Genomic DNA, 12062 nt, shown 5'->3' on the forward strand with positions numbered 1-12062 from the left:
TACTATATTGTATGATAAAGATATACTTGTGTCAGACTGGAGTGGTGACTCAGTGATAAGCACTTTCCTTGCATGTGTAAGGCACTGTGTGCAATCCTCAGCAACACATAAAATAAATAAAGGTATAACAATTATCTACAACTAAACAAAGAAATTAAAAAAGATATATGTGTAAATTAAATTATAAAGTTATGAATAGTTGCACATATATATCAAAGTATTTTCCCCAAGATATGTATTAATTCAAAAGAAAAATATAGTAACTTTATAGTGGATAGACCCTTTAGACATCAACTTAACTAAGTGATCAAGGTCATCACCACCAGTAATCAAACATGTTGGAGACATGAGCCTCTTGATATGGTGAGCTGAGAAGGAACCACCACCATTTCTGTGGTATTGCCAAAACTGCAGAGCCTCCCTCTGATCTTGAGAAAACACAAGGAAACCCACAGTTCTACAAAACACTTATTCCTCAGTGCTGTCAAGATCATGAAAGATGAGTATAGACTGAGGGAATGTCACCAATGTTAAGGTCTGTAAACAAGTCAGGATGACGCCTGGCATTTTGCCAGAGGGAGTGGTTTGTGAGATGGTACCAGCAAGCCATTAACTGTGATTCGTTGACTGCTGTATCTAGTATATGTTAATTAAGATAATCTGTTTGGAATGTATATATACCCCTCCTGTCCTACAATAAATGGCTCCCACTCTTGCTGTATCAATCTACACAAGTTGTTCGTCACCCCCTGGTTATTTTGCTGCAGCAGTACTGCGGCAACCAATTGATCAGGGACACAAAAGGAAAATAACAACTAAATGCAGTGTGGTGTCCAGAATGGGGTGATGGAAGCAGGAAAAGATCTTAGTAGAAAAACGGGAAATTCCAATAAGAGTTGTTTTGTTTTGTTTTAGGTACTGGGGATCTAACTCAGGACTGCTTTACCATTGAGCTACATCCACAGCCCTTTTTTATTTTCATTTTTTTTAAAATTTTGAGACTGGGTCTCATTAAATTGCTTAGGGCCTTGTTAATTTGCTGAGGCAGGCCTCGAATTCCCTATCCTCCTGTCTCAGCCTCCTGAGCTGCTGGGAATACAGACATGCACCACTGTACCCAGCATCCAATAAGATGTGAAGTTCAGGTGATTGTACTAAACTAAGGATAAGTTCTCAGGCTTGATCATTTACTAGGGTTATGTAAGATGTGAATATTAGGGAAGGCTAGGTGAGGGGTGTACTGAAGCTATCTGTTCTATTTTTGGCAACTTTTCTGTAAATCTAAAATTAGGTCAAAATAAAAGGTTTAAAAAAATGCCACTTCGAAAATTTAGGGCAGATGCCTGGAAGGCCTCATGGGAAATTTCACTGCTCTGCCTGTCTTTGGATTTGAGATTGGGAGACCTCCTGTCCTCAGAGCATTAAAGCACCCACGGAGATTTATTCAGTCATTCTGGCCTATGGTTGGCCAAATGGCTTATACCTTTAGGACAGACTGACCCCCCTTTCTCCTCTGCAGTATGGAGCCCTGAGCCCCCCACCCCACGTTGGGATTCTCATCCTGGCTGGCAGAGGCTGCGAGGTGAGGCTGCAGCAGTCTGGGGAAGGCTTGGCAGGTGAGTGAGAGGGTGCTCCAGAGGGAGGGAGGCTCAGACAGTGTTTAGCTGTAGAGTGGGGCTTAGCAGAGGCGAGGGGAAAAGGGAGGGGGGCTCTCCTTCTCAAGGGGCCCTTTCATGTTGAAATCAGCCATCATGAATGCTGGGGGCCCAGGAGCCCAGGCGTGGGAAATGTGAGAGCCCCCTTATGTCCCCTCATGTGACATGTCGTCTGTGGCTCCCAGCCGGCCAGCCAGGATGCATTAGGAGAAGTGTCGGTGTGCACCTGGGGCGGGGGAGGGTCCCATCAAGACATTGACCCACTCAGGGAAGGGAGATTTGAAGAAGCAAGTTCTAGACTCTCCTGGTGCTGGAGGGGAGGGTGGACTGGGCACCCTGTTGGCTTCAGGATCAGGGGTGGGGCAATTGACAAGAATCCAAGAGAAGGTCAGTGGGGACCCACGCGGCCTCAACATGCGTATGGAGAAGTGTTATTTCTGTTCAGGGCCCATCTACCCCGGCCACGGCATGATGTTCGTCCGCAATGATTGCAAGGTATTCAGATTCTGTAAATCCAAATGTCATAAGAACTTTAAAAAGAAGCGTAATCCTCGCAAGGTCAGGTGGACTAAAGCATTCTGGAAAGCAGCTGGCAAAGAGCTTACAGTGGATAACTCATTTGAATTTGAAAAACGTAGAAATGAACCTGTCCAATACCAGCAAGAACTATGGAATAAAACTATTGATGCAATGAAGAGAGTTGAAGAGATCAAACAGAAACGCCAAGCTAAATTTTTAGTGAACAGATTGAAGAAAAATAAAGAGCTACAGAAAGTTCAGGACATTAAAGAAGTCAAGCAAAACATCCATCTTATCAGAGCCCCTCTTGCAGGCAAAGGAAAGCAGCTGGAAGAAAAAATGGTACAGCAGTTACAACAGGATGTGGACATGGAGGATGTTTCTTAAAAATCTTACTCTATAATCATTTCTATGTGTACATTTGAAAATCTCCTTTGGAGACTTAGAATTTAATTCTAAATAATTAATTTTTATATAAGGTCACTGAAGTGAAAGGTGATTACAAATACTGTTCTACATTGCTATCTGCAAAGCATCAGATTATGGATGTTAGATTGCACCTCATTGTAATGTCTTCATTGATAGACATGCTTATGTAAATCATGAAAATTCTCTTTATAAATGCACAAGTGGATTGTGGACAGAATGGTCATGCCTTTTGGATAATGGCAATAGGCAGCATTTATTTAATAAGTAATTACAAAAATTTATGGCCAGTGATAGGTAAAATCAAATTTTCTTTGCAGTAAAATGTTCCCTTTATTATGTTATAGAAGGGAGGATACAACAATCTCAAAATGTATGGCAATCTCAAAATCATTTATTTTTATTTTCTGTTTTGATTTATTAGCCTAAAGGAGCATAATGGCCAAATACCATGAAGCCTAGTTATGCTAAGCTGTTTTGACCTGGTTTACCTGTTGTTGGCAGGTAGTTGTGAGTGTTTGTGAGGAGAGCTGACTAATCTTTATTTGAAATGGCACTATATTATTTCTGTTTTAGAGAATACTCAGTTCTAATTTGTGATTCCTGGTAGAGCAAGCTCCCTCCCCCCTCCCCTGATGTAGAAGCAAAGAAATCCTAGTGTCTTATAATTTGTTGCGGAGTTTTCTTTCTTTTTAAAAACAGGTTTTAATTGTTATGGAATATAGAATTTATGAGTATAACATCTGCCCATTTGTACATAAAATAAAAACATTTTTAGTGTGTGCCTATATATTATTTAAATATACTAAAAAATATGAGGTATTTTTACTTGGAAGAAAATAACTTTCTTTACACATACTACTTTATTAGGAAATATAGTTAATTAAAGAGAAATTTATGCTTAGCAAAAAAAAAAAAAAAGAATCCAAGAGAAGGCTCTAGTCTCAACCCTCTCCAATGCCCTGAGTAGCCTGCTTCTCGCCAGCTCTGAAGGTGCAGACCCTGCTGACAAACCTCCAGGGACAAGAAGCTCACTCTATCCTGGGAGAGCATAGGGTCCTGGCATTGGTTCCACCTCTGGATTCAGTTTTCATTTCCAGCCAGGAAATCTGGGACATTGGACAGGGGAGGCTGTGGCCCCATCTTCCCTGGTACACTCTCAGCCCAGGAGTGACCCCTGCTGTCCGGACAACCCTGGAGGTGGAGGACTATGCTGGCTAGCTGTGCATGGATTGTGCTGGGTGGCCCTGCCAGCCCCCTCCCCACCCCGCATTCTGTGTTGCTCTCCGCTGGCCTACAAGGTTCTCCTCAAATGTACTGCCACAGGAGGGAGGTGGGTGAGGCCAACATCTGGACCAAGGGGACATCATTGGCACCCACAGCTGGAGCTATCAGCAGCCAATGTTTACCCAGACATTATTTGCCTTTGTAAGTTCCTGGCCCCCAACATGCCCCCCCTGAGGAGAGGGTCCTGAGCCTCCTCCCCACGACTGGGCAGGGACGAACCCGAGAGCGCCGTGGCTGGCTGGAGTTCAGATCCTCCCAGCAGCTTCGGCTGCCTGAGAGAAGAAAGGGCTAGCCAGCTGGGCTGTCCCTTCAGAGGTGTGGGCACGAGTAGGACAAGGCCATGGAGAAAGTGTGAGTGGACCCTGGACACAGCGTGGAGCAGAGAGGAGGGCCAGACCTCTGGAATATTTCAGAACCTTGCTGGCTGACCTTGGGTCAGTCTGTTCCTCTGTATCCTGTGCCACCAAATGGGAAGATTTCTTTGCCACCTGATTGAAAATAGTCTCTGTTTTAGTCAGCTTTTTTGCTGCACTATGGAAGGACCCAACCAGAAGAATTATAGAGAGGAAAAAGTTGCATTGGGGGCTCAGGGTTTTAGAGGTCTCAATGCACAGACAGCAGGCTCCATTCCTCAAGGTTTGAGGTGAGCTGAACCTCATGGCGGAAGAGTGTGGTAGAGGGAAGGGGCTCACATGATGATCAGGAAGCAGAGGGAGGCTCCACTTGCCAAATACAAATATATATCCCAAATAATTGGCCCATGACCCTCCTCCCCAGCCACACCCCACCACTTCAGTCACCACTCAGTCAATCACTATCAGGGGATTAATTCACTGAGGGGTTAAGACTCTTACAACCCCATCACTTGTCCTTCGAACCCTCTTGCATTGTCTCACAGCTAAGTTTTTTGGGGACCCCTCACATCCAAACCAGAACAGCCTCCTGCCACACCTATCCCCTCCCGTGCCTGTTTGCTCTTTCTAGCGTATGTTCCAACATGCACCCCTCTGCCAGAGCACGACCACCAGGAGGGCAGGCAGGACCTCACTTTACTGTCACTGCTCCCTGGCATCCAACCAAGCTTCCACAGATCGTCCCTAGCTTGCCCCTCTCATTCCATCTGCTTCAAGTGACATTGTGGATTGGGGTCAGAGAAGGACAGACCATGTTCTGTGGTGGCAGGCTCTGGCCAGAGAAGTTTTCTCCTGGAGCACAGCGAGTCCCAGGTGGGCAATAGCGTGGGAAAGAGTATTATGCCTTCATGATAATAGAGTACGCATTCACATGAGGAATTCATGAGGATTCAGAGATGTTCTGTAACTTCTGTAACTTACCTAAGGTCACACAGCCCCAAAGTTACAGAACCAAGATTTGAGCCCCTGTTCAAGGTTTCCTCTTTACTCTGCTGCCTTCTGTAAATGATGTTCGAAGTTCTCATTTGATTTCCCAGGACACTTGTGTCCCACACTCCATTGTATCTATACATTCTTTCTATATCATTGCACCCTCAACCCCAACCTGGTTGATGAGCACAGAAGACAACATGAGCCCGATTTCACAGACCAGAGAGAAGCCTGTAGCCACGCAGCCAGTAAATGGCAACATCTGAACTAAGCTCAGGTCAGCCTCATGTTGGCACATTGCCCTTAGCCTTCTTCCAGGCTGGGACTAAGCTTTCAGGTCTCATTGGCTGGCATGGGGCTCCTGACCTCCCAGCCTGCATTAACACACCCGTGCTAAAAGCTTCCCAGGGACCTCACCATGGACAGAACCTGCTCCCTTTACCCCATCCACAGGGTCATTTCAAAAACCCCTGGTGACCCTCCAGTGAAGAGGCAAAGGGTGTCCAGGCTGCCAGGGCCCAGGAAACATGGTAAACCTTAGGCTACCACGGAGCACCTACAAAATACTCAGACTAAAGGCAGCTGCAACTTGACTCTTGCTGAAAGCCAAGCATCAATCTAAAGAATATTTACTGCATCTCTGCAATATGCCTGACATTTCATGAAATCATTTTTTTTATTTTGTGGAATTGGGGATCAAACCCACAGGTGTCTTTATCACTGAGCCTTATAACCCTGGCCCTTTTTACTTTTTTATTTTTATTTTTTATTTTGAGGATCTCACTAAGTTGCCCAAGCTCACCTGAAGCTTTTGTTCCTCCTACCTCAGCCTCCTGATTCACTGGGATTACCAGGAATGTGTGTTTTTGAATCTGAAATACTTTTATGAAAAGGCATGCATTAGTCCAGTGCTTGCTATGTGGGATATTGTCACCACATAAAATCCATGTGAATCTTTACAGAGTCTTGAAAGAGGGGCTACAGATATTACCCCCATTTTGCAGATAGGTAGAGTGAGACTCAGAAGAGCCAATCCACATGTCCAGGATCTCCAAGGTAGCAAGTGGCAGGGCAGGGAATAGAACCCAGGTTTTCCCAACAAAAAGGCTATGTCCTTCAGGCCTATAATCCCAGCAGCTTTGGAGGCTAAGGCAGTACGATTGCACGTTCAAAGCCAGCCTCAGCAACTTAGCAAGATGCTAAGCAACTTAGCCAGACCCTATCTCTAAATAAAATATAAGAAGAGCTAGGAATGTGGCTCAATGATTGAGTGCCCCTGAGTCTAATCCCCAGTTCTTAAGCCATGTGCTGTCTGTCCCTTCCTATGAGCAGAGGGCCCTGCACTTTAGCCTCACCTCCTCAGACATGCTTTTAGAAGCACATCCTACTTCCCCATGTCTGGACATGCTCACTTGACAAGTGGGAGGAACACTGGGGAGGCTCCTAAGCAGGCCTCCGGCTATGGGGGTGGACCCAGGATGCCCACCCTTGTCACACCAAGTTCAACCAACAGGTCCCACTCACTGTCCCCCAAATCAAAGGCAGTCTGTGTAGTAAGGAGTCCCCTTCATGATGGTCCCTCAGAGCTCCTGGGGGCTGCCTGGTGGCGGCTAGGAGGGGACTGGGGGGATGTCCCTCCCTCTGGGTATTTGGGAGCCGGTGCCCAGGGAGCCTCCAGAGGCTGTTGATGTGGAACTGGAGCCACTGGCCCTTCCCTGTACATGATGAGCAGGGAGTGTGTTGATGGATATGCTGATTTCACTATCCCACACACCATTACCATCTAGAAGTTGGCAGACTTCTGGGTGGGGAGTGATAGGGGAGGGAATTTACTAACTTCCTCATGTGTGTGGTGGCATCCTTTACTCTTGAATAAAGGCCAGGGACCTGATTCACTCCTGGAGGCCCGAGAATAGAGGCACCGCACTCCCTGGGTTTCTCCCTCCCGTCCACCCTCCTACTGCAGAGGTCTTGCCCTTGGCCAGGGCTCCCCCCCCACTTCTGGGGGTGCCAGGATGATGGAAACCCAGCTGTCCACCTTCCCCACAACTCCACGCTTCCCCATCCCATGGTCATGTACAGGGAGCAAGAAATGGACATCTTGGTGTGGGAGGGGTGAGGTGCAGACGCCTCGAGGCCAAGAGGGAAGGGAACCCAGAGGGCTTCCTGGAGAGGGAGGTTAGGGGTCCTTGCTAAGGGGCGAGTTGGGGGCGGGGAACAGCCTGGACAATGGCTGAGTGGTGGGGCCACCAGCGGATGTGAGGGGCTGGGCGGGTGGAGAGGAAGGGGAGGGATGGGTAGATGCTTCTAGAACAGGCCTCCCCGAGTGGCAGCCCCTGTCCTCTCTACCCGTGCCCACTGATAAGGCGTGGGCAAGGACAATGGGGTCAGGAGGGATGCCCGAGGCTCATTCATTGCCCAGGGCCCTGGCGGGGAAGCCAGCTAGGAGGGCAGCACAGCACGGTCCCCCTGAGCGCTGTCCTGGTTGACAAAGGCGGGCTGGGGGCAGGAGGGGCTGGAGAGGGTGACATTCTCCCTTGAGGCCATCCGTGGCCTGCTCCCCCAGCACTCAGGAGACACAGGACAGCTGTTCAAACACTGATCAGGGAGTGGGGCACCACGAGGTTGGGTGCTGGGAGGTGGGGAGGCCACCGTGACTGGGTGCGCTACGCCCCGTGTGTTTGGCCTGTGCTGGACGGGCACCTGCTGGGAGTGTGGGACGCAGGACAGAACGAGGGTCTGTCCCCCTGTGTGCACGTAAGTGGGCTCATGAGTAAGACAGAACGGGCGTGGGGGGATCGGTGCATGCATCATGGGGTGGGTGCGCATGGTCTGCGCATGTGCAGTGTGGACCGACCCTGCCAGTCCCTTCTGCTTGGGCAGTGATGCTGGTGCAAGGGTGTGACATCCACGCTAGTGAGCGTGCGCTGGCCCACACGCATGCATGTGTGTATATGTGCTGCACTAGGAGCGCAGTGTGACAGGCCGACACAGTGGAGGCCCGAGGCTGGCTTTAGTCCTGGAGCCCACGAATCCCCAGGGCATTGTCCCTGTCGGTGCCCAGCGAGTCCCCAGGCCGATCACCTTCGCCCCTCACCTTGGAAAGGGCGTAGAGGTGGCCCCATGACCTCCCTAGAACGGTCTCAGTGGACATCCGTCCCATGCCTCTGCACCCCACCCCGGGCTGCGCTCACTCCAGAGGTGCAGGTGTTGGTGGGGGCAGGTGGCAGTGGTGCCGCCACGAGGCAGGTCTGTGTGTGTCCCTGAGCCACAGCCTGGATGGAAAGCTGAGGGGACCTGATCCCTGGTCTCCATTGGCCAGATTCCCTGCCTTCCCTTCCAGGACAGTCCGCCAGAGCCACCAGAGCTTCTCCAGGGGGGACCCTGACCTAGGAGTTGGGGCAAAGCAGGCTCAAGGCCCTCGCCCGCACCCACCCCTTCCCACCTCGACCTCCTTCTTGGTGAAGAAAACACCGAGCTTCAGCAATTGGGCGACAGAGGTGAGCGGAGATGGAAGGGACTGGTGTGGCTCCTCTCTCCTCCTGTCTCTGGGTGTCTCCAGCCAGTCATGCCCCCACTGCTCACACACTTTTTAAAATGTCAATAGACTGTCACTCACTTTTCTTGTTATACTTCTTAAAATGAGGGTTTCCTCTAGTCGATGGCAGGAGGTGACACTGGAGTCACGGGCTTGGCATTATTCCTGTTGAGAGGAGATGGACTGTGGAGAGCTCATCAGCTTTCATAGTAACTATTTTATTTATAAGGATTTTCCTAATGTCATGAATGTGCCATGCCTGGCTTCTTTGTGCCCACTCTGGAGAGAAGGGGGGAACTGAGCATGGCCCAGGTGGGGTAGCTTTCTTTACCCCGAAGCCCAGAATCCTAGAGGAAGTGACCTTCAGCAGTGTAATGCAACAGTTTCTAATTGCACACTGCTGGTGGTGGGGAGCTCACTCCCGACAAAGATGGCCCACCTCAGGTACAGTCTCCAACTCCTATCCTACCCTCATGGGCCCTGGTACTGTTCTCTGAAGCGAGGGAGGAAATCTCTCCAGAGTCCCACTTAGGGTCCTCCTAGGGATCCCTTCCCGCTCTGAAATACCCCCATTAGTCCTTTGAATCTCTCTCCATCCCTTCACCATCTTACTGAGTCTCCAAAATATACCCAGAATTCTCTTCCCCAAGATCAGGAAGACCAATTGAGACTTCTGTGGGTTACCAAGACCAGTGTCTCCCAAGGTCACTTCTGAAATGTCTTCATTCTAGTCACATTTATAAGGATCTTATGTTCAAATGAACGTTGCAAGTGCTGGGTTAAAGAAATATTAGAAACTTCCTTTGCAGAAGGACTTATCAGGGCCTTATATGACTCATGTACCTGAGACTCTCCAAACCAGATACAGGAGGTTGAGTTTGGGTGCGTCTGGACTTGTCAGAAAGTCATGCTAGAAGGGACACATAAACTGCTCTAGAGGCAGATCTGGGTGAGAATTCCAACTCCGCCATGTGTTACCTTCGGGACCTGAAAATGCCTTTACCACTCTGACCTTCAGACTCTTCATCTGTCATGTGAAAGATCTTCATCTCTGTGCCTTGCTTGTTGGAAAGGTGGAGCACAAGGGAAAGAAGTCAATCAGTTCCCAAACTGCCTCATCTGGTGCAGCTATCCCCAGGCACATCCTGGCTCAGGCCATCCTCAACTCCCCACACAGCCTCAAATGTACCAAGCCCACTGCTGCCTCAGGTCCTTTACACATGCTAAAAATCCACTTTCCATCTACATCCATATGATGCATCCTAGGGGCTCAACAAACAATGCATAAACTGCTGTGAGATGGAGGCCCTTGATGTCTTCCCCTGCTGGCCACCATCCTGCTCATTCCCATAATCTGATGAGGCCTGAAATCTTCCCTGTCCTACCCTGAGGCTGGAGCAAGCAGGACCTCCCACGCATGCACCTGAAAATCACCATGAAGGCAGTTTCCAGGATCTCCCGGGCAGGGAGGATGTCAGCTGGGAGCCACTGGGCCGTGCCCAGGCCGTGCCCCAGGCCCCTGGACCGTGCTCCGGCTCATATCTTCAATGGTGTCCCCTCTGCTGGCTGCCTGTGCTGGCCCCTGACTTAATCAATCTCGGACAATTGGCCACAGGCTTGTTTCCTTAAAATGAGGTCACCTTTAAGGATCTCTGACAGGACGTGGCCCCACCTCCTCAGAGCAGTGGAGACATTGCACCTCAGGTAAGTGAACATTCTCTTAAACCAAAAGGCTGGCAGGGGGCTCTCTTCTCCCCCAGGCTGAGTGGGCCTCTCAGGACAAGGTGAGGCATCCCCCAAGAGGGGACACTGTCTGTGTCACAGAACGCTCCACTCACCCTAGTCTCCTCCTGCCATAGGTGGATCATATGTCTGATGTTCTCCTCCCACTTACTGCATCTTTGGTCTGAGGGGCCTGGAGTAAAACCAAATGGCCCGGGTTTAAAACCCCTATGGGCCTCTTTTGAGCTGTGTGATCATTGGTAAGTTAATAAATCTCTCTTTGCCTCAGTTTTTTTCTTAAATGGAGACACTGGTGTGTCTTCTGTTTTTTTTTTTTTTTTTTTTTTTTTTTTTAGCAGAGTAGTCCCTAGCACATAGGAGGTGCTGCATCAACGTGGCTGCAATGACTATTAAGGCCATTTTTGGATGTGTGGATGGAGTGGGGTGGGGAATTTAGGAAGGATCAGTGTGAACTCTTGTCTGTTAATTCATTTTCTTTTTTGTGGGAGGTACAGTGTCCGGGGCTAGAATGAAATTCTCCTTCAAAGAATAGCCTGACATTTACAAGAAACAGTGCCCTGGGAGACATCCTGCCTGGGACACATCCTGCAGCTACCTATCCCCCTGGAACATCCTGTGGTTATCAGGATCAGCAGACATCTTGCAGCTGTCAGTTTTACCACCCACATCTAGCAATTGCTCTTTAGAGAGCTTCCCCATCCCCAGCATATAAATACCCCTGTGTGAAAAATAAAAGTTTGCAGCTTGATCAGAACTCCTGTCTTGCTGTCATCCTTCCTGTCTCTTGTCCCTTCATTCCTCCCCACCTAGGTTCACCGCCCACGTTGATGTGTCCTGCTGGTCAGAACATTTGGCGCCCAAAGATTGGGGCTCGAGCCTTTGACTGAGAAGGAACGCCGTCCTCGGGGGAGACTTGGCCAAGCGGAGCTCGCGATCGCCTTGGCAAACAAGACCCAGAAACAGATCCAGTAGGAGAGTGGGGACGACGCACAGTGAGTGACCCACCATGGGACAAGCAGTTTCGTCACATGATTTGTTTTTGTCAGGCCTCAAGGAGGCCCTCTAGACACGAGTGGCACGTGTTAAGAAAAAGGACTTAAAATTATTCTTTTCACACATAGGAGAATTGTGTCCGTGGTTTCCCCTTGAAGGGACCATTGATGGTAAAAGATGGCTTAGAGTAGGAGACTGTTTAAAAGATTATTATGAATCCTTTGACCAAGAAAAGGTGCCTGTTCCCACCTTTTCTTACTGGAACTTAATGAAATTCTTAAAAGTTCACCCTTTGACAATGGTACCTTAAAACTTGACAGGATTGGGGAAGAGGCTATGCAAAAGACCTCTCATTCCTCTCGTCCCCCCTCGGCATGCCCTTCAGTTAGTATAGACATAGATCCTTCTCAGTCTCCCCAGGACCCTGGGAACCTTCCTGGATGCACTCAAAATCCCACCCTAATGAAAAAGGCTCCAACAGCTACCAACCGCCTTTATCCAGTTTTAAATCCCAGAGACACATTGACACCTGGGGAAGAGGCTACCTTGGAGAAGGAA

The 12062-nt window shown here is 49.0% G+C and overlaps 1 pseudogene; it reads left to right on the forward strand.

Annotated features, from left to right (window-relative positions):
- The first annotated feature begins 2055 nt into the window (after positions 1 to 2055).
- LOC143387351 (putative ribosome biogenesis protein RLP24 pseudogene) lies at positions 2056 to 2991 on the forward strand (annotated as a pseudogene).
- The last annotated feature ends 9071 nt before the right edge of the window (positions 2992 to 12062 follow it).

The sequence above is a fragment of the Callospermophilus lateralis genome, unplaced genomic scaffold (assembly GCF_048772815.1).
Source record: "Callospermophilus lateralis isolate mCalLat2 unplaced genomic scaffold, mCalLat2.hap1 Scaffold_1930, whole genome shotgun sequence".
Lineage (NCBI taxonomy): Eukaryota > Metazoa > Chordata > Mammalia > Rodentia > Sciuridae > Callospermophilus > Callospermophilus lateralis.